The 23,664-nt window shown below is 48.3% G+C and overlaps 1 pseudogene; it reads right to left on the bottom strand.

The window, feature by feature from the left end:
* The window catches only part of LOC146172009 (transient receptor potential cation channel subfamily M member-like 2), a 765,506-nt pseudogene that overhangs the window by 11,073 nt on the left and 730,769 nt on the right, over positions 1 to 23,664 (bottom strand).

Here is a 23,664-nt window from a genome sequence, read left to right on the forward strand (position 1 = left end):
ATAACTACAGATTTGCTGAAGGACGGGGGGGATATCGTGCTTGAAAAACTGGCCACCCTGTATACGCAGTGCCTGGTGTCATCGACGGTACCGGAACCATGGAAGAATGCAAACATTATCCTCATTCACAAGAAAGGGGACTCTAAGGACCTTAAAAATTACAGACCAATCAGCTTACTGTCTGTTACGCACAAGGTATTTTCTAAGGTAATCGCTAATAGAATCAGGACAACCTTAGACTGCAATCAAGCAAAGGATCAAACAGGGTTTCGGAAACGGTACTCTACTATCGATCATATCCATACCATCAATCAGGTGATAGAAAAATGCTCGGAATATAACAAGCCCTTATACATAGCATTCATTGATTACGAAAAAGCATTTGACTCAGTTGAAACCTCGGCGGTGATGCAGGCATTGCGAAATCAGGGGGTAGACGAGCCGTACGTGAAAGTGCTGGAAGATATATATAGTGGCTGCACAGCAACCATAGTTCTGCATAAGGAAAGTAACAAAATTCCCATAAAGAAAGGTGTTAGGCAAGGAGACACAATCTCCCCAGTACTATTCACAGCTTGCTTAGAGGAGGTATTCAGAGACTTGGAATGGGAGCAGTTAGGGATAAGGGTAGATGGAGAATACCTCAGTAATCTGCGATTTGCTGATGACATTGCCTTGCTAAGCAACTCGGGGGATGAACTGCAAATAATGATTGATGACCTAGACAGAAAAAGTAGAAAGGTAGGCTAGAAAATCAATATGCAGAAGACTAAGGTAATGTTCAACAGCCTCGGGAAGAAACAACAGTTTACATTAGGTAGCGAAATACTGGAAGTAGTAGGCGAATATGTCTACTTAGGACAGGTAGTAACCGCAGATCCGGACCATGAAAATGAAGTAACAAGAAGAATAAGATTGGGATGGAGCGCATTTGGCAAGCACTCGCAGATTATGACTAGCAGCTTACCGGTATCGCTCAAGAGGAAAGTATACAACAGTTGCATCTTGCCTGTACTCACTTATGGAGCTGAAACGTGGAGGCTAACCAAGAGAGTTCTACTTAAGTTGAGGACAATGCAGAGGGCTATGGAACGAAAAATGGTAGGGGTAACATTAAGAGATAGAAAGCGTGGAGAGTGGGTCAGAGAAATAACTCACGTTACCGACATTCTAGTGGAAATTAAGAAGAAATGGACATGGGCAGGACATGTAGTGCGAAGAGAGGATAACCGATGGTCACTGAGAGTAACAAATTGGATTCCAAGGGAAGGAAAGCGTAACAGGGGGCGGCAGAAATTTAGGTGGGCGGATGAGATTAAGAAGTTCGCAGGGGTCAAGTGGATGCAGCTAGCTCAGAACCGGGTTAGGTGGAGAAATATGGGAGAGGCCTCCGCCCTGCAGTGGGTATAATCAGGCTGATGATGATGATGATGAAGCGCAGCCAAATGGCTAAAAAGCAAATTTTTAAAACATTTTGAGATTCTTCGCAGTAAAGAAAAAAGAAAAACTCATCCTGATTCGGGGATCAAAGCCGTGACCACCGCCTATCTGGGACAGTCGCTATAAACACAGAGCTAACCAGGGGTTAGCAGAGCCGGTGTTAGGGCGAGAGTGCATTGACCAGTAACTGGCAGTGGAAACGGTGTTATTCGAATATTTAGGGGGAACCGCCAAGGTAGAGTAGACTCGTAAAGAGGGAGTAATTACTAATTGGCATCCACCCAAGCGCAGCCATGCGGATAGAAAAGAAAGCTATGCAGTATTATGAGTTACTTCGTAGTTGAAGATATCCGGAACAGTCGCTCTACACACTGAGCTAATCAGAACGGCCAGCAGAGCCGGTGTTAATGCGAGAGTGCATTGACCAGTATCTCGAAGTGAGAACGGTGTTACTAGAATATTTAGAGGGAACCGTCAAGGTGGAGTAGATTCGTAAAGAGGGGGCAATTACTAATTGGCATCCACCCAAGCGCAGCCATGCGGATAGAAAAGAGAGCTATGCAGTATTATGAGTTACTTCGTAGTTGAAGAAAAAAGAAAAACTCATTCTGATACGGGGATCAAAGCCGGGACCCCCGCCTATCCGGAACATTCGCTCTACACACTGAGCTAATCAGGACGGTCAGCAGAGCCGGTGTTAGGGCGAGAGTGCATTGACCAGTATTTCGAAGTGAGAACGGTGTTACTCGAATATTTCGAGGGAACCGCCAAGGTGGGGTAGATTCGTAATGAGGGGGCAATTACTAATTGGCATCCACCCAAGCGCAGCGATGCGGATAGAAAAGAGAGCTATGCAGTATTATGAGTTACTTCGTAGTTGAAGAAAAAAGAAAAACTCATTCTGATACGGGGATCGAAGCCGGGACCCCCGCCTATCCGGGACAGTCGCTCTACACACTGAGCTAATCAGGACGCTCAGCAGAACCGGTGTTAGGGCGTAAGTGCATTGACTAGTATCTCGAAGTGAGAACGGTGTTACTCGAATATTTAGAGGGAACCGCCAAGGTGGAGTAGATTCGTAAAGAGGGGGCAATTACTAATTGGCATCCACCCAAGCGCAGCCATGCGGATAGAAAAGAGAGCTATGCAGTATTATGAGTTACTTCGTAGTTCAAGAAAAAAGAAAAACTCATTCTGATACGGGGATCAAAGCCGGGACCCCCGCCTATCCGGAACAGTCGCTCTACACAATGAGCTAATCAGGACGGTCAGCAGAGCCGGTGTTAATGCGAGAGTGCATTGACCAGTATCTCGAAGTGAGAACGGTGTTACTCGAATATTTAGAGGGAACCGCCAAGGTGGGGTAGATTCGTAATGAGAGGGCAATTACTAATTGGCATCCACCCAAGCGCAGCGATGCGGATAGAAAAGAGAGCTATGCAGTATTATGAGTTAGTTCGTAGTTGAAGAAAAAAGAAAAACTTATTCTGATACGGGGATCGAAGCCGGGACCCCCGCCTATCCGGGACAGTCGCTCTACACACTGAGCTAATCAGGACGCTCAGCAGAACCGGTGTTAGGGCGTAAGTGCATTGACCAGTATCTCGAAGTGAGAACGGTGTTACTCGAATATTTCGAGGGAACCGCCAAGGTGGGGTGATTCGTAATGAGGGGGCAATTACTAATTGGCATCCACCCAAGCGCAGCCAAACGGCTACAAAGCAAATCTACACAGCATTCTGAGACACTTCGTAGTTGAAGAAAAAAGAAAAAACTCATCCTGATACGAGGATCAAAGCCGGGACCACCGCCTATTCGGGATAGTCGCTCTACACACAGAGCTAACCAAGACGGTCAGAAGGCTGGTGTGAGGGCGAGAGTGCAATGACCAGTAACTGGAAGTGGAAACGGTGTTATTCGAATATTTAAGGGGAATCTCTAAGGTGGAGTAGATTCGTAATTATGGAGCAATTACTAATTGGCATCAACCCAAGCGCAGCCAAACGGCTACAAAGCAAATCTACACAGCATTCGGAGATTCTTCGTAGTTGAAGAAAAAAGAAAATCTCATCTTGATAGGGGGATCAAAGCAGGGACCACCGCCTATCCGGAACAATTTTTCTACACACTGAGCTAACCAGGGCATAAGGTAAGGTGGAGTCCAAAATCAGACTCCGCCCGCACCACTAATGTATCGCGGGGAGAGAAAGTTCCGCAATTCTAAAAATAAATGAATATGTCAATGAGACAAAAGTTTTTGTTTTGAAGTTATTAAATAAAAGGGGGATGTGCTACTAAAGCGACCCACAGCCGAGGAAGCGGGCCCGGGGAGACCCCACGTATCTCTCCTGGGAAGTAGCGGAAGGGATGGGTTGTAGGGTAATAGGAAATAGGAATTAGGATAGGGTTATGGGAAGTTGGAGGGGAATGTGGGCAGCGCAGGATTTGACTGTCAGACAATTCGAGTCGAGCTCCTATATGGGACTCCGTAGAGCGCGAGCACTCGCTCTTAGCCGAATATGCGGCCCTCGGCCCTTGGATCATTCCTCCACCGCAATGCGTTTGCCGGGTCTCCGGCTTCTGAGACAGGTTCCCTACTTGAAGCCGCTTTTGAGGTTCCCCGTCCCCCCAGCTCAGTTCCCCCACCCAGACTCTAGTTGAAGTACTGAGAGATAGATTTTGCAACGTTCATGCCTACTTCAAGGTACTCGGCAAGTGGCCAGACTTTAATCTGGCGCACACTGATGGATACTCTCACGGTTTTCGCTCGGCAGGGCATGTTGGAAGGTACATTTCATCAACGTCCTTGGACAGAGGAAACGCTTTAATCCCATCAAATGCTTATGTACGCTCTAGTGCTGGAGGTCCTTGTATCCTACAGAGGATACTTCCCTCGTGAGCATTTGGCGACTTGTTCACCGGCTACTAACCGTTTCCGAGGTCGGCTTTCACACCGTTCCTGCACCCTTCAGGGTGTGTACTAAGCCTTTAGGCCTTTCCGTACTAGGTGCTTCCACCTGTGTTCTACCAGTCTTTTCCCAAGTTTCAGCATTACTAGCTTATAGCTACTCTCCATCTCCTTTCCACTCTTTCAAGCCAAAGGTGAGTTCCCCAGAACGCGAGCTAGGTTCGCCCCAGCCGCCAGGCTTTCGTCGAGGCCCCGTTCCCTTCGGCAACGGAAACCAACGCGTTTGCAGCTGGGAATACCTTTAGGCACAAGGGGAATTTTTGGTCCAACATACAGAGTCAGCTAGCTGTGTTTCCTAACCGTACTCAACAGCTACGCCACCGTTCCCTAGGCAGCGGGCCTGCCAACCGCTCTCCATGTTGGTCTTTGTTCAGCATTCAAACTTAGCTAACTGCGTTTCCTGACCGTACTCCGCAGCTACGCCGCCGTTCCTTTGGCAGCGGGCAGGGGTTTCCCTTGGCCTGCCGACCAACCTGGATGCTGAAAGAGAGCCCAGCATGAAATCAGCTAGCCGCGTTTCCGCAGCTACGCCGCCGTTCCCTTGGCAGCGCGCAGGGCGTTCCCTTGGCCTGCCAACCGACTCCAAACTGGACTCTTTTCCGAATTACACGCGCCCTGCCCAGACCCACTCTGGACCTGCCGCCGCTCCGGCAACGGGCTAACGTGTGCATGGCACGCTTGCAATGCCAAGGGAGTACGCTGGAAACTCCCCGGGGATTTGCCACCCCTCAGTATGGGCCCTGGCTGAACCCATACCGACCGCTGGCTGTCAGTCATTGAGCAAAGCCAGGCAGCCGAAAACACCTTGGCCCACTCAACGTGCAGGGGGGACCACGAGCAGGTCGCCAGATCGGAGCTAATCAGGACGGTCAGCAGAGCCGGTGTTAGGGCGAGAGTGCATTGACCAGTATCTCAAAGTGAGAACGGTGTTACTCAAACATTTAGAGGGAACCGCCAAGGTGGAGTAGATTCGTAATGAGGGGGCAATTACTAATTGGCATCCACCCAAGCGCAGCCATGCGGATAGAAAAGAGAGCTATGCAGTATTATGAGTTACTTCGTAGTTGAAGAAAAAAGAAAAACTCATTCTGATACGGGGATCAAAGCCGAGACACCCGCCTATCCGGAACAGTCGCTCTACACACTGAGCTAACCAGGACGGTCAGCAGAGCCGGTGTTAGGGCGAGAGTGCATTGACCAGTATCTCGAAGTGAGAACGGTGTTACTCGAATATTTAGAGGGAACCGCCAAGGTGGGGTAGACTCGTAAAGAGGGAACAATTACTAATTGGCATCCACCCAAGCGCAGCCATACGGCTAGAAAGGAAAGCTATACAGTATTCTGAGATACTTCGTAGTTGATGGAAAAAGAAAAACTCATCAATGATACGGGGATCAAAGCCGGGACCACCACCTATCGGGACAGACGCTACACACACTGAGCTAACCAGGACGGTCAGGAGAGTCGATGTTAGGACGAGAGTGCATTGACCAGTAACTCGAAGTGGAAACGGTGTTATTCGAATATTTAGGGGAACCGCCAAGGTGGAGTAGATACGTAATGAGGGGGCAATTACTAATTGGCATCCACCCAAGCGCAGCCATACGGCTAGAAAGGAAAGCTATACAGTATTCTGAAATACTTCGTAGTTGAAGAAAAATTTGTCTTGATTAGACGATCCAACCCGTGACCACCACCAATCCGGGACAGCTGCTCTAGAAACTGAGCTAACCAGGAGGGTCAGCAGTGCCGGTGGTAGGCAGAGAGCGAATTGATCAATAACTCGAAGTGGGAACGGTGTTATTCGAATATTTAGGCCGAACCACACGAGGTGGAGTAGATTAGTAATTAGGGAACAGTTACTCATTGACATCCACCCAAGCGCAGCCAAACGGCTACAAATCAAAACTATACAGCATTCTCAAAAATTCGTTACTACGAAGTTTTTGAGAATCTTTCACAAATCTTTCATTTACTAATGAAAGATTTGTCCTGATCCTGGAATCGAAGCCGGGGCCACTGCTTATCCGGGATTTAGCTCTACACACTAAGCTAACCAGGACGGTCAGCAGAGCCGGTGGTAGGGCGAGAGCGAATCAATAACCTGAAGTGGGAACGGTGTTGTTCGAATATTTATCGGGAACCGCCAACGTGGAGTATATTTGTAATGAGGGAACAATTACTCATTGACGTCCACCCAAGCGCAGTCAAACTGCTACAAAGGAAAGCTATACATCATTCTCAGATTCTTCGTAGGTCAAAATGAAAAGTGCTCAGCGGATCATGAACCCAGTTAGATTTTGCTATTGGTAATCATCGCCTTTGTCTTCAATTGCTGCTATTTATAAAGCGTCATTCAACAAATACAATGCGCACAATGTGCCACAGAAGAGCTAGAAATATGACCATCATAACCGAACTAGGTAGGAAATCTGCCGGACAACGGCCTCCTGCGTTTCGAGGTAACCAAAATTCAGTTCGATTGTTTCATTTCCCTGAAGGGCCCTGTTTCTGAGAATGTTGCCTAAGGAGTGGATCTACACTAGAAATAAGGACGAACGTCGAATACTATTTAGCATTGAAGGTGATCGCTTACATGTTTCATAACGATCATGTTTATTTTATGTTTGGGCTCATGCTTTCTGGGTTCATTTCCATCTCTTCTTTAACCGGCACATTCCATTTTGGACTTCAACGCGATACGTGATTTGGATGCTATTTGAGGCTTTCTGAAGTCACGTCCGATTCAAACCGTCGCAAAGAGGTTTTTTGTTTGTGGCAGTCTGAGCTTGGATGGGACGCTAAGCGATGGAGAATGAGTCCTAGTTCTTAAACCAGGTCGCGGGAGGGAATTGCAAGAGGTTTAGCAAAACATACGAACTATGGATAAGCGCCTTTTCCACACTCTCTAAAGACGCTTTTTTTTACCCTTCTTAAGTGCCTATGCGTGATATTTTTCTCGAAAAGGGTGCAGGATGTGGAAAATATAAACACGCGCAACTTTTGCAGGGTGTCACAGCTAACGTTATCCAATATTTTATTTAGAACGGTAGGTCCTAGTACAGTTAAATCAATTCAGAGCTTTTCAGAGTCGCCTACGCGAGCCAGCAGTATTTTTTCGTTCACTAAAGTTTATTAAGTAATGAAGAGATAATTATCTATGTTTGTAATTATTGGCTTGAGAAAAAAAGTGTCAATGCAAATGTTGTAGATCTCCTCGAAAAACAGATCATGCTACGACTTACGCCGCCCTATTTATAAGCCTTCAAACATTCTGTCATGTGACCAACTGTTACTTTATATCATTTGCCAATTGCGGACAACCAGCTTCATCGTAGAGAGCACGGCTCAGAAAAGCTGATTTTTTTTTCTCTCGGACCGACTCAAGGCTTTAAAGTCACGCCGCAGTTAGGTGTAAGTTATTTTTTTCCGCCAGGCGTCGTTCTCGGCTAGTAAAAATATCAGTTTGCGTAAACACTAGTTGATGGAAACAAATCAGCTACCTGTATTTTACGATCTACATTTTATGCATTGACACTTTTCTCTCAAACCAATAATTGCACATTAGCTAGGTAGTCTTCGCTAATAATCAACTTTAGTGAACGAAAACGTACCTGAGGTTAGCACCAGTGACTCCGAACAGCTTTAAATGTATTGCACTGTGCTAGGGCTAATCGTATTTTTTTTTTTAAATCTTGGTCCAAGCAGCTGGGACACCCTGTATATCTGACAACTTTGAAAGTTCTGTTTTCTTATTTGTGTTCGGGATCTCAAGTTGTGGCATTTATTACCGGATAATTTTTCTTCCTCAATCGCTTGCTAATATCCAGTCTAATGCTGCTTGATTCTCGGCACTCCAATAACGCTTTATCTGAAATTACTTTTAATTCCTCTAACACAAAGGCCATTCTCCTTGATTATAAAGCCGAGAATTGGAATTACGAATTCAAGACCACACTATCGTTAAAGCATCGCACCATTCCAAGCGATGACCGGATAAGCGCCCAATACAAATTTATTTTAATGTCCCCTCACTGCAACTCTGATCTCGTTTTCCGATTATTTCGTTTCCTCAAAGTGCTCGTTATTTGTAAATTACTTGACTTTGCACGAAATAACTTCTCTATGCTATTCTTAAAGCCTACGCCGTAATCGCTCTCAGCGTCGTATCCAGGGGGTTTCTTCCCTACCTTGGCATTTGGAATCAGTACAGTTTTTTATTCTGACACTGCCGATTGCACAAGGTTTCCACTACTTGCTTGTTGTGGCTGGATGCAGGCACGCAGGAGTGTAGCATATTCAATTGGTCAGTACTATGCTAGACCACCTGCCGCCATACAGCTCCACCACGCTAACGTGCAACAGCATGCCGGAAATTAGATATCGAACGTGCTTAATCTTTCCCCACTAAGTTTACGGCAGTCCATTTAAGACTCCCTAATTATTCGAACAATGCTACCAGAATACAATTAATAAGGTTGTAGGTTCAGTTTTCAATGACAGCGTGTCTGGAGCCAGTGATTCTGTGGCAACAGCGGACCACCCATGCGCTCCGTAGCCCATTTGTTATTTGTAGCACCTGGAGGGGATTAATTTATAATGCTACGCAGTTGCCAAACGCTGTTCCGCTGTGAGTGTGCTCTGCCGGTTCATGAACACGTGGTAAGTGAGCAAGCATGCTAGCGCTGTTTAAATCATGCACCAATTGTCCGATATTCGCCCTTTCTGGAATTGATATCGGCTGAAGGATTGCGCCGGCCGTCTTTGATGCTCATCAGGTGAGTTTCCGTTCTTCGGTTAAGCACTTAGTAATGTAGCTTCTACGGAATGGCACGGATAGAGATTGGCTGGCATGCACAAAGGCTGCAGTGTGCCTCTAGGTGCACAGCACATGCATGGCGAATAATGGTGTGTAGATATAGTGCTCCCAATGACAAGAATACTGCTTCATAATCAGTCATTCTTCTACGTCCTGACGACTCACCTGAACAAGGCGAATAGAACTGTCAGCAAAATAAGTTTCAGATGGACAAAGTAAACTACCGCGAACAAGTAGGGCCAGAGTCCAGGGTTCGGGCAAGTTTCATCTGAATCTGAAAAAAAAAAAGCAATAAAAATGCAGTAAACGAATTGGCCCTGAAATTCCTAAAGGGTGACGTGTCAAGAATCGCATTAGTAGTTGGCGTAAGTTCCGGAGTTGCCGTTCCCGGCAACAGTGAGAAGTGGAAACGTGCAAAGTACATCCCTAAGGTTTATTTACGTATTTACAAGATAAGTTACACAGCCAAAGCAATACAGCAGCATATTGGATACAAGTAGGAATAAACTAAATACAAAAATAAAAAGGAAACCATTGAGAATATGATGACAATAGCGAAGCATTTTGATTATCAGAACATGTTACACAAGCCACAATAACAGCACAGTGCAAGAATAATTACAAATTACTAGTGATTTTAATGAAGCATAGAGCCAGTGGTGACCCCGTCGGCTGGTAATGTGTTTTATTCAGATATTGTTTTTTGAAAGTGTAACATAGCCACGGCCGACGGGCTCGTACACGCTGTCGTGACGCTGGGGCTATGTCGACCCGGCCTTCACTTGGTAGCGTGCAGAGACTCCGGGTTGAAGAAGGATTGAATCTTCGAAGTTGGTGAAATATGTACAAGCAGGTTTAATGGCACCTTGAGAAAACTTATTTACAAGATTATTTACAAGAAAAAGAAGGGTACATCAGTAAAATGGCAAGCGTTAAGAGTTCATAGCGAGAAGCGACTGGATGAGCCGTTTACCCAGGGCTCAGAGCGACATTTCGTGCTCTGCAGCGTCCTTAAAACCCCCTATGTCCAGCCCCTCTCTGAAGATGCTGACCAACGAAATCCAGGGCACGCCCCTCAGATATCGGCATCCAATCGAACACATCACTGCACTGATGGTCTGATGCACTGACTGGTCCGGTATTGTTTCGTCGGGCGTGGTCACTTGTTGGCGGGAAAAGCTTGGGAACGGCGGGGAGGTACATTTCTATTCTTCAGCCAAGAATCGATAGGCTGGTTCCGGCAAGTGGATTTACTTCTCAGAAACCCAAGTGCACGTGCGCGCCGCATACGCTTCCAGCATTGTCCCTTTCCGGCAATTGCAAATCTTTCCTGCATTCCCGGGAAATCATCTAATGGCCGTATGCGTCATGCTCCTTTCTTGTCCTGCAAGTCAGCGGACATGTCACTCTGTCGTCTCCTTTAGATAGTAGGCATTCCTCACTGGACAATGGCGCTTCTCGACTGGAAGGGTGAACAAAAGAAAGAAAGCACTTCCGGCTATTTCCCGCAGGGGGACATTTCTTTGTGTTTTTCTAGACGTTCTCTTGACAGGGTCAATTTGGCATTTGCAGGGTGTCCACAAAGCAAAACAGGCTTACAAAACAGGATTCCTGGAAACAGGCTCACTTGGAGCCATTGTACCAACACCACATATCCACAGCACTTATCCATGCCCACAGGCGAACAATAGAGCGCGCAAGTGCGGATGATGCACGGTCGTAACAGCCTCCTCCCCCGCCAGAAGAGTCTCGGAGGGCAGCAGTCGCAGCTGCTGCATGAAGAGACGACTTAATGGCCTGCACATGAACGCTTGAAGCTCGCTGTTGCTTGTCGCGTTGTCTTGATTGTCGTAGGCCAATTTGCTTGAGCTGTCTCTGAAACTCAACCACATGTCGAAGCAAGCACTCGGCTCCCGTCTGAAGAGACCAGGTCAAAAGAAAACTGCCATTGTTGTTCGAGAAAAGCCCACTCTCAAGACGTTCAGGACCCACGTATTCCTAGAAAACCAAACGTGCTGCTTTACATAGTCACACATATACAAGCGCACGGAAAAAAAAACCTGATTATCAATTTGGATACATGGTGAGGAACATCTCGGACCGCTTAGAAAGAGCGGCTAAGCGCGTCCGCATTCCCATTTAGCTTCCCTTTTTTGTATCTTATTTCAAAATTGTACTGCTGTAAAATCAAGCTCCACCTAAGAAGGCGACTGTTCTTCGATGTCGCAGTTTGCAGCCAAGCCAGGGGACAATGGTCCGTCTCTACGGTGAATTTGGCCCCTCCAAGATAGCACTGCAATTTTTGAATGGCCCATACAATGCAAGCGCACTCTTTCTCTGACGCGCAATAAGCTCTCTCTCTAGAACTCAGTTTTCTGCTCAGGTAGAGCACGGGGTGCTCATTACCGTCGTCATCTCTCTGGCAGAGAACTGCACCTAGCCCTCGATCACTGGCATCACACTGGACCGTGAATTCTCGGCCATAGTCTGGAGCTCGCAATACCGGACGGCTAATCAGCACAGCGTTCAGGTTCACGAAGGAGCTTCCTTTTGTTCCTCCCAGACTACATTTGTCGGTTCTGTCTTGCGGAGAGCGTCGGTCAGAGGGCTAGCTAAAGCTGAATAGTTAGGGATGTAGTGATTGTAGTACCCAGTCAGACCCAGGAATGCTCGAATTTCCGTCTTCGTGCTCGGCCGCGGGTAGTCTGCTACCGCAGAAATCTTAATCTCGCTGGGTTTCCTGAAACCTTGACCTACATTTTGACCCAAGTAGTCCACGGTCGCCCTTGCCAGGCAACATTTCTCGGCCTTTACGGTTAGTCCAGCTTGACGCAAAAGGCTCAGTACAGCTCTTAGATGTACCATATCGTCCGCCCATGAGTCGGAAAAAACCGCAATGTCATCTAAATAAGGCACCGCGAATGTTTCACACCCCTTTAAAACCCTATCCATGAGTCGGGAAAAACAAAATGGAGCATTTTTGAGCCCGAAACTCATCATTGTTGGCTGGTAGCTGCCCGTCGGAGTGACGAAAGCCGCGTATCTGCTGGCGCGTTCAGTGAGCGGTACTTGCCAGTATCCTCGAGTAAGGTCCAGCGTAGTCACATATGCCGCTCTACTGACCTGTTCTACTCTCTCCTCAATATTCGGAATAGGATACACTTGATCCCTGGTGAGAGAATTTAGCTTTCGGTAGTCTACCACAGGCCTAGGGTCTTTACCTGGAGCTTCTACTAAGATCATAGGCGAAGCATAATCGCTTTCCGAGGGTTTTATTACTCCCAATTCCAGCATGCGAGTTACTTCCCTATCCAGAATTTCTCTTTGCCTTGGAGAGAATCGGTAGCACCTTGATCGCACTGGCACGTCTGAAGTCAGCTCAATATCGTGCTCAGTCAAATCAGTCCTGCCTGGCCTGTCCACGAAGTAGGCCTCAAACTCTGTTATTATTTCGCCCAGATCGGACAGCTGAGATTTCTTTAGTTCTCCTATCTGCTCCGTCCTTTGGAGAAGCTCCTGTATCTTAGGATCATTGGCTTGCTCCATAGCTAAGTCCTCTCGGGTTCCACTTAAAAGTATCGTGAGATTACTAGACACTGGCGGCAAGAGGTTATTCTCAAGAACGTCCTCATTCCGCGTCTCATCAAGCTCACTTTCAAGTTGACTTATTTGAGATGCCTCGCTCTCAAAGTTTTCTGACCTGCTATCTTCCGCTTCGACCACTGTTTTAACTGCCGTTTCCTCCACTGTGGCTTTTTCTGGAATGAGCAGTGTAGCTAGTTCTCGCGCCTTTGAGCGTGTTAAGGCTTGCACAACTCTGTCTCCGAAAAGGATGCCCCTCTTTCGCAGTAGCATGTCCGATTTGTTGGAAAACAAATACGGATAGCACTTAGGAAGCTTTCCTGAAACGGCAGCCTCGGTTGTTAATTCGCCGAAAGGGCCCTCGATGACCACGTTCGCGATTGGCAAGCACACACTCTGTTCCTCCACTACCTGGCGGATCCATGCACGCTGTCCTGTATAGTCGGAAGGCGACACATATGCCGGATGGACAACATCCATCGTTGCGGCCGAATCGCGCAGTACCTTGCAAGGCTTCCCGTTGACTGCTAGGTCATGCAGGCAGGGTTCCAAAAGCTGCATATTTTCCTCGCAGTCACTGACATACGAGAAAGCAATCTTTTCTTTCCGGCAGTTGACGGCAATGTGACCCTGCTCATTACACCTAGCATGTGAGCGGCTTCCTAGCCCCAAGCTTGTTCTTTGTGTTCTGCGCGTTGGTCACTACCCCACTTTTTTCAATGCCGTCCTTTCTAGGGCGTTTGCCCGAAGAAGCCTTCCTTTCTTCTTTTGCAGATCTAGCAAAGTGCCTTTTCTGACGGTTATTCACACTCAACTTGGGATTGCGGGGCCTATCCACTACTGGGTTGCTGAATTGTCGGCGCGAAGCGTACTCCTCAATGAGTTCGGCAGCTTCAGTTGCCGACTTAATGTCGCATCGGTCCTGTAACCAATTTCTTTCTTTTCCTGGGAGGCAGTTATAAAACTGCTCCAAAAGAATTCGCTCGACTACAGCGTCCCTATCACTGTAGGAATCTGTGCTCTTTAGCCACTCGCCCAAATTGATTCTTAAATTGTACAGGAATTCAGGGTAACTCTCGTCCCTGGACTTAGTAGCGTTCCGAAAACGTTGTCTGAACGCCTCGGCGCTAAGCCTATACTTTCTCAGAAGGCAAGCTTTGACCTTCTCGTAGTTGTCCGCGTCCTCCTTGCTTAGCCGCGCGACAACCTCCGCTGCCTCGCAGGGCAGAACCGTCAATAATCTCTGAGACCAAGTGTCTCGCTGGAAGGACAGTTTTTCGCAGGTTCGCTCAAAGTTAGCCAGATACAGACCAATATCCCCTGATATCACATATGGCTACATGTACTTTGACATCTTGAAATCTGCCTCCTTGTTGAGACGAGGTACCGCTAGCTGGGGACAATCGCCCGACCTCTTGCTCAACTCTAGTTCTAATTTCCGGAGCTCAATGTCTAGCTTCTTTTCCTCTTTTTCCCTCTCACGTTCGCGCTCCTTTTCCTCTTTTTCCCGCTCAAGTTTACGCTCACGCCTCGTTTCCTCTTTTTCCCGCTCTTTCTGCTGTCTGAGTTGTTCCTCCTTTTTTTGTCCGATGAGGTTCCATGCTTCACTGAGCTCCTCATCATCGGCTCCCAAATCTGTGATTGCCTTTATAATCAAAGGTTTTCGTGCCAAACCACTTGTATCAATTCCCAGTTCCTCACATAATAGCAACAGTTCCGGTTTCTGCAGCTTTTGTAGGTCCATGATCGCTCCGAGTGTCGGCTATTTCCAAAACAACTGTGCAAACTACCAAACCTAAAGGCGTTTCCACACTCTCTTTACCAGTTCTAAAATCTAACCCTGTTCTAGAACCTGGTCCACATCAGAAGAAAAGCCAAGCACTCACCCACACATGCGATCGATGTTCCGAGCTGCTCTCTTGTTGGCCGATTGTTGCTCCTGCTTGTTGCTTGAGATGCCACCTCCGATCACCAGATGTTGTGGCTTGTAGATCCAGATCCCACCGCTGCCACCAGTTGTCGTGACGCTGGGGCTATGTCGACCCGGCCTTCACTTGGTAGCGTGCAGAGACTCCGGGTTGAAGAAGGATTGAATCTTCGAAGTTGGTGAAATATGTACAAGCAGGTTTAATGGCACCTTGAGAAAACTTATTTACAAGATTATTTACAAGAAAGAGAAGGGTACATCAGCAAAATGGCAAGCGTTAAGAGTTCATAGCGAGAAGCGACTGGATGAGCCGTTTACCCAGGGCTCAGAGCGACATTTCGTGCTCTGCAGCGTCCTTAAAACCCCCTATGTCCAGCCCCTCTCTGAAGATGCTGACCAACCAAATCCAGGGCACGCCCCTCAGATATCGGCATCCAATCGAACACATCACTGCACTGATGGTCTGAAGCACTGACTGGCCCGGCATTGTTTCGTTGAGCCTGGTCACTTGTTGGCGGGAAAAGCTTGGGAACGGCGAGGAGGTACATTTCTATTCTTCAGCCAAGAATCGATAGGCTGGTTTCGGCAAGTGGATTTACTTCTCAGAAACCCAAGTGCACGTGCGCGCCGCATACGCTTCCAGCATTGTCCCTTTCCGGCAATTGCAAATCTTTCCTGCATTCCCGGGAAATCATCTAATGGCCGTATGCGTCATGCTCCTTTCTTGTCCTGCAAGTCAGCGGACATGTCACTCTGTCGTCTCCTTTAGATAGTAGGCATTCCTCACTGGACAATGGCGCTTCTCGACTGGAAGGGTGAACAAAAGAAAGAAAGCACTTCCGGGTATTTCCCGCAGGGGGACATTTCTTTGTGTTTTTCTAGACGTTCTCTTGACAGGGTCAATTTGGCATTTGCAGGGTGTCCACAAAGCAAAACAGGCTTACAAAACAGAATTCCTGGAAACAGGCTCACTTAGAGCCATTGTACCAACACCACATATCCACAGCACTTATCCATGCCCACAGGCGAACAATAGAGCGCGCAAGTGCGGATGATGCACGGTCGTAACAGCCTCCTCCCCCGCCAGAAGAGTCTCGGAGGGCAGCAGTCGCAGCTGCTGCATGAAGAGACGACTTAATGGCCTGCACATGAACGCTTGAAGCTCGCTGTTGCTTGTCGCGTTGTCTTGATTGTCGTAGGCCAATTTGCTTGAGCTGTCTCTGAAACTCAACCACATGTCGAAGCAAGCACTCGGCTCCCGTCTGAACGGACCAGGTCAAAAGAAAACTGCCATTGTTGTTCGAGAAAAGCCCACTCTCAAGACGTTCAGGACCCACGTATTCCTAGAAAACCAAACGTGCTGCTTTACATAGTCACACATATACAAGCGCACGGAAAAAAAAAAAAAACCTGATTATCAATTTGGATACATGGTGAGGAACATCTCGGACCGCTTAGAAAGAGCGGCTAAGCGCGTCCGCATTCCCATTTAGCTTCCTTTTTTTGTATCTTATTTCAAAATTGTACTGCTGTAAAATCAAGCTCCACCTAAGAAGGCGACTGTTCTTCGATGTCGCAGTTTGCAGCCAAGCCAAGGGACAATGGTCCGTCTCTACGGTGAATTTGGCCCCTCCAAGATAGCACTGCAATTTTTGAATGGCCCATACAATGCAAGCGCACTCTTTCTCTGACGCGCAATAAGCTCTCTCTCTAGAACTCAGTTTTCTGCTCAGGTAGAGCACGGGGTGCTCATTACCGTCGTCATCTCTCTGGCAGAGAACTGCACCTAGCCCTCGATCACTGGCATCACACTGGACCGTGAATTCTCGGCCATAGTCTGGAGCTCGCAATACCGGACGGCTAATCAGCACAGCGTTCAGGTTCACGAAGGAGCTTCCTTTTGTTCCTCCCAGACTACATTTGTCGGTTCTGTCTTACGGAGAGCGTCGGTCAGAGGGCTAGCTAAAGCTGAATAGTTAGGGATGTAGTGATTGTAGTACCCAGTCAGACCCAGGAATGCTCGAATTTCCGTCTTCGTGCTCGGCCGCGGGTAGTCTGCTACCGCAGAAATCTTAATCTCGCTGGGTTTCCTGAAACCTTGACCTACATTGTGACCCAAGTAGTCCACGGTCGCCCTTGCCAGGCAACATTTCTCGGCCTTTACGGTTAGTCCAGCTTGACGCAAAAGGCTCAGTACAGCTCTTAGATGTACCATATGGTCCGCCCATGAGTCGGAAAAAACCGCAATGTCATCTAAATAAGGCACCGCGAATGTTTCACACCCCTTTAAAACCCTATCCATGAGTCGGGAAAAACAAAATGGAGCATTTTTGAGCCCGAAACTCATCATTGTTGGCTGGTAGCTGCCCGTCGGAGTGACGAAAGCCGCGTATCTGCTGGCGCGTTCAGTGAGCGGTACTTGCCAGTATCCTCGAGTAAGGTCCAGCGTAGTCACATATGCCGCTCTACTGACCTGTTCTACTCTCTCCTCAATATTCGGAATAGGATACACTTGATCCCTGGTGAGAGAATTTAGCTTTCGGTAGTCTACCACAGGCCTAGGGTCTTTACCTGGAGCTTCTACTAAGATCATAGGCGAAGCATAATCGCTTTCCGAGGGTTTTATTACTCCCAATTCCAGCATGCGAGTTACTTCCCTATCCAGAATTTCTCTTTGCCTTGGAGAGAATCGGTAGCACCTTGATCGCACTGGCACGTCTGAAGTCAGCTCAATATCGTGCTCAGTCAAATCAGTCCTGCCTGGCCTGTCCACGAAGCAGGCCTCAAACTCTGTTATTATTTCGCCCAGATCGGACAGATGAGATTTCTTTAGTTCTCCTATCTGCTCCGTCCTTTGGAGAAGCTCCTGTATCTTAGGATCATTGGCTTGCTCCATAGCTAAGTCCTCTCGGGTTCCACTTAAAAGTATCGTGAGATTACTAGACACTGGAGGCAAGAGGTTATTCTCAAGAACGTCCTCATTCCGCGTCTCATCAAGCTCACTTTCAAGTTGACTTATTTGAGATGCCTCGCTCTCAAAGTTTTCTGACCTGCTATCTTCCGCTTCGACCACTGTTTTAACTGCCGTTTCCTCCACTGTGGCTTTTTCTGGAATGAGCAGTGTAGCTAGTTCTCGCGCCTTTGAGCGTGTTAAGGCTTGCACAACTCTGTCTCCGAAAAGGATGCCCCTCTTTCGCAGTAGCATGTCCGATTTGTTGGAAAACAAATACGGATAGCACTTAGGAAGCTTTCCTGAAGCGGCAGCCTCGGTTGTTAACTCGCCGAAAGGGCCCTCGATGACCACGTTCGCGATTGGCAAGCACACACTCTGTTCCTCCACTACCTGACGGATCCATGCACGCTGTCCTGTATAGTCGGAAGGCGACACATATGCCGGATGGACAACATCCATCGTTGCGGCCGAATCGCGCAGTACCTTGCAAGGCTTCCCGTTGACTGCTAGGTCATGCAGGCAGGGTTCCAAAAGCTGCATATTTTCCTCGCAGTCACTGACATACGAGAAAGCAATCTTTTCTTTCCGGCAGTTGACGGCAATGTGACCCTGCTCATTACACCTAGCATGTGAGCGGATTCCTAGCCCCAAGCTTGTTCTTTGTGTTCTGCGCGTTGGTCACTACCCCACTTTTTTCACTGCCGTCCTTTCTAGGGCGTTTGCCCGAAGAAGCCTTCCTTTCTTCGTTTGCAGATCTAGCAAAGTGCCTTTTCTGACGGTTATTCACACTCAACTTGGGATTGCGGGGCCTATCCACTACTGGGTTGCTGAATTGTCGGCGCGAAGCGTACTCCTCAATGAGTTCGGCAGCTTCAGTTGCCGACTTAATGTCGCCTCGGTCCTGTAACCAATTTCTTTCTTTTCCTGAGAGGCAGTTATAAAACTGCTCCAAAACAATTCGCTCGACTACAGCGTCCCTATCACTGTAGGAATCTGTGCTCTTTAGCCACTCGCCCAAATTTATTCTTAAATTGTACAGGAATTCAGGGTAACTCTCGTCCCTGGACTTTGTAGCGTTCCGAAAACGTTGTCTGAACGCCTCGGCGCTAAGCCTATACTTTCTCAGAAGGCAAGCTTTGACCTTCTCGTAGTTGTCCGCGTCCTCCTTGCTTAGCCGCTCGACAACCTCCGCTGCCTCGCAGGGCAGAACCGTCAATAATCTCTGAGACCAAGTGTCTCGCTGGAAGGACAGTTTTTCGCAGGTTCGCTCAAAGTTAGCCAGATACAGACCGATATCCCCTGATATCACATATGGCTGCATGTACTTTGACATCTTGAAATCTGCCTCCTTGTTGAGACGAGGTACCGCTAGCTGGGGACAATCGCCCGACCTCTTGCTCAACTCTAGTTCTAATTTCCGGAGCTCAATGTCTAGCTTCTTTTCCTCTTTTTCCCTCTCACGTTCGCGCTCCTTTTCCTCTTTTTCCCGCTCAAGTTTACGCTCATGCCTCGTTTCCTCTTTTTCCCGCTCTTTCTGCTGTCTGAGTTGTTCCTCCTTTTTTTGTCCGATGAGGTTCCATGCTTCACTGAGCTCCTCATCATCGGCTCCCAAATCTGTGATTGTCTTTATAATCAAAGGTTTTCGTGCCAAACCACTTGTATCAATTCCCAGTTCCTCACATAATAGCAACAGTTCCGGTTTCTGCAGCTTTTGTAGGTCCATGATCGCTCCGAGTGTCGGCTATTTCCAAAACAACTGTGCAAACTACCAAACCTAAAGGCGTTTCCACACTCTCTTTACCAGTTCTAAAATCTAACCCTGTTCTAGAACCTGGTCCACATCAGAAGAAAAGCCAAGCACTCACCCACACATGCGATCGATGTTCCGAGCTGCTCTCTTGTTGGCCGATTGTTGCTCCTACTTGTTGCTTGAGATGCCACCTCCGATCACCAGATGTTGTGGCTTGTAGATTCTGATCCACCTCGAATCACCAGATGTTGTAGCTTGTAGATCCAGATCCCACCGCTGCCACCAGTTGTCGTGACGCTGGGGCTATGTCGACCCGGCCTTCACTTGGTAGCGTCCAGAGACTCCGGGTTGAAGAAGGATTGAATCTTCGAAGTTGGTGAAATATGTACAAGCAGGTTTAATGGCACCTTGAGAAAACTTATTTACAAGATTATTTACAAGAAAAAGAAGGGTACATCAGCAAAATGGCAAGCGTTAAGAGTTCATAGCGAGAAGCGACTGGATGAGCCGTTTACCCAGGGCTCAGAGCGACATTTCGTGCTCTGCAGCGTCCTTAAAACCCCCTATGTCCAGCCCCTCTCTGAAGATGCTGACCAACCAAATCCAGGGCACGCCCCTCAGATATCGGCATCCAATCGAACACATCACTGCACTGATGGTCTGAAGCACTGACTGGCCCGGCATTGTTTCGTTGAGCCTGGTCGCTTGTTGGCGGGAAAAGCTTGGGAACGGCGAGGAGGTACATTTCTATTCTTCAGCCAAGAATCGATAGGCTGGTTCCGGCAAGTGGATTTACTTCTCAGAAACCCAAGTGCACGTGCGCGCCGCATACGCTTCCAGCATTGTCCCTTTCCGGCAATTGCAAATCTTTCCTGCATTCCCGGGAAATCATCTAATGGCCGTATGCGTCATGCTCCTTTCTTGTCCTGCAAGTCAGCGGACATGTCACTCTGTCGTCTCCTTTAGATAGTAGACATTCCTCACTGGACGATGGCGCTTCTCGACTGGAAGGGTGAACAAAAGAAAGAAAGCACTTCCGGCTATTTCCCGCAGGGGGACATTTCTTTGTGTTTTTCTAGACGTTCTCTTGACAGGGTCAATTTGGCATTTGCAGGGTGTCCACAAAGCAAAACAGGCTTACAAAACAGGATTCCTGGAAACAGGCTCACTTAGAGCCATTGTACCAACACCACATATCCACAGCACTTATCCATGCCCACAGGCGAACAATAGAGCGCGCAAGTGTGGATGATGCACGGTCGTAACAACGCCTGGGAACGAGGCAGGTAAGACACCGCGTTTATTGCAACAGAGGGTGGTTATATGTAATCCAGGAGAGAGAGGTAATGGAGAGAGGACATGGCGAGTTAGAAAGAAAACTTCACGCTTGTGAGTGTGCGGCCCGCACTATGACACAGCACTGTGACACAACACTTCTTCCTCCTAAAATCGATCAACTGGTTTCCTCGTCCGTGTCTAGCGTCGTAGTACTTGAGCGGGTTCGCTTGGCACGTCTTCCCCGGATGACGGAAGAGCCGGGAAGGCGCCGTCAGCATGATAATCCCCAGGCGGCGAAGCAGATTCTTCCAGTCTCACATCGAGCTGTGATGCGGATTCCTGTGGCCTGAATGTATCTCCGTTCAGGCGCGCGTCTTCCGCAGCATCGGGTGACAGTTTCTGTAGGCCGAAGACGTACTTGGTCCACGTGCCGCCGGACAATTGCTCCAAGCGTTTCTACTGTAACCATTCTGGTCCCATCCATTTGTAGCCTGTTCCATTGCTGCGAACGTGCACACGACTCCTGGCTATCCAATGGTGCGTCTCCGCTGCCCTTCGGGAAACACGTATCCAGGCGCGATCTCATCTGGTATCCTAGAAGTACCTCTGATGGCGACCTCCCGCTCTTCTGGGGCATCTTTCTGTAATTGAGCAGTAGGCGCATAAGTTTGCGCTCCAATGTTCCTGCTCCCAACTTCCGGAGACCATCTTTCACCATTCGGACAGCTCTTTCGGCAGCCCCATTAGACTGCGGGTGGAACGGGGCGGTCCTAACGGGCGACATGTTCTTCTCGACTAGTGAATGGTGCTCCGTTATCAGAAACTATCGTTCCGGGTACGCCAAATCGGCTGAATATGTCTCGGAAACAGTGGATTGTAGCTGTCGTGGTAGCTCGCTTCAGAGGGAGCGCTTCTATCCATTTGGTGTGCGAATCGAGTAGCACAAGCACCATCTTGCGCTTCTATCGGCCCGGCAAAATCCACATGGATGCGTGACCACATCTCAAACGTTTGTGGCCAGCTTGCTGGTGGAGCGGCTGGCGGCAAATTGTAAAAGCAATTCTTGCAATGAGACGACATTTCCTCGAACTCTGGGTTTAGGCCTGGCAACCAAAACAACGATCGTGCAATAGATTTATCGGTGAAGACCCTTGGGGGGATTCATGCAGCAGTTGCAGCAATCATTTTCGCGCACCGGCAGGTATAACTACTCGATGGCCTAATAACTTAACCCTTGTGCCAGGGAAAGCTGCTCAAGTGCACAAGCATGAGTCAAGGTGGCCTTAAAATCCCCGCAAATCCAGACTGTGCTATTTTTTTTTGAGCACTGGTACTATGGGGGTCGCCCAGTCCAAATATTTTGCGGGCGATATTATACCTAGCGTCACTAGCCGATCAAGCTCTTTTGTCACCTTGTCACGGACCGCGTACGGAAGCGGTCTAGCCTTGAAAACGTGCTTCAATACCAAGCTGGCTAGGGATCCCTTAATCAGGCCCAGTTCCCCCAAGAAGACATCCTCGTAGTTACTGCGTAAGGTATTGATGTGGCTGATGGATTCTCCCGCCACCGGCACTTCTCTTTTACTGACTTGCAATACCGGAACTCCAGCCCAATCCAGCAGGGTTGTCTTGCCCGCACAGGCTTGGTCCGGTGCAGTCTAGTACTATGAGTGTGCTTTCAACTGACACACCTTGGTGCGTAACAACTAGCTGAAGATCGCCTAACACAGGCAGCCTTCCAGCGTAACACGAAAGATACGAATGCTTCAATTTCGGCCAGTGTTTGCATGCTTATCCAAAACCTATCGCTCACATACTGGTACCAGTTCTACACCGCCGCAATTAAATGTGCGGCGAATTGGCTGCTCGAGACAGTTCGCGCTGACAGCAAAGTCCAGATATGAGCAATCTTCCGATGAGGTTTCTTCCGCTGTTAAGACGCGGGTGCAGCAGCCCTGAGTTGCTTGTCGTGGAGACTAGGACACATTTTTGCGAGATGTGCACGTTGACCACAGTGATAACAGCGCGATTTGACCCAGCTGCAGCTGTCAGCGTCATGTTTCAGTTCGCGCTGACAGCAAAGTCCAGATATGAGCAATCTTCCGATGAGGTTTCTTCCGCTGTTAAGACGCGGGTGCAGCAGCCCTGAGTTGCTTGTCGTGGAGACTAGGACACATTTTTGCGAGATGTGCACGTTGACCACAGTGATAACAGCGCGATTTGACCCAGCTGCAGCTGTCAGCGTCATGTTTCAAGCTTCTGCAAAGCAGAGATGCTGCATTTTCGGCGCTTTCTCTCGGTGTTGGCCGGCGTCGCGCTTGCATTTTCACTAGTGGTGTTACATCTAACGAACTTGTTTGCGCATCGTTTTCCTCGGCTTCAGCAGCTGTCGCACTGCTTCGGCTTCCTCTAGAGTTAGCCCTTTATTTGTCAGGAGCTGTTTCCGTACTGCACTTGACCGCACACCGCACACAATCCTGTCTATGATCATCCGGTCAAGGCAACTGCCGAAGTTACAGTTGTCTCCGATGCGGCTGATCTCGACGACTAAAGCCTGAATAGATTCTCCTTCCAGTTGACAACGACTGAAGAATTTGTAGCTCTCCGAAATTTGGTTCCGATTAGGGTAATAGTATTCATTCAAGGCTTTGATAACTTCGTCATAACTCTGAGTTTGGCGCCCGGGGAGCCACCCTTCCGCCAAGGATTTGAATAGTCTGCGTGCTCAGTGCCGCCACAAGAAGTTCCCTCTTCTTACTTGACTCAGCGATGCCATTTGCTTCGAAATACGCCTCCACTTTGATTAAGTACGGCTTCCACTTAGCTGTGCTTTCGTCGAAGCTCGGAAGGCCATGGAAGTCACTGGCTGTCTTCAGGGCCGGAGTGTCTGGATCAGCCTTGACCCCATGGGTGTCGTTTTGGCTCATCGCCACTGTAACGCAGCCGC

This window comes from Amblyomma maculatum, unplaced genomic scaffold (genome assembly GCF_055883805.1).
Source record: "Amblyomma maculatum isolate TAMU_Amacu unplaced genomic scaffold, ASM5588380v1 scaffold_15, whole genome shotgun sequence".
NCBI classification, from domain to species: domain Eukaryota; kingdom Metazoa; phylum Arthropoda; class Arachnida; order Ixodida; family Ixodidae; genus Amblyomma; species Amblyomma maculatum.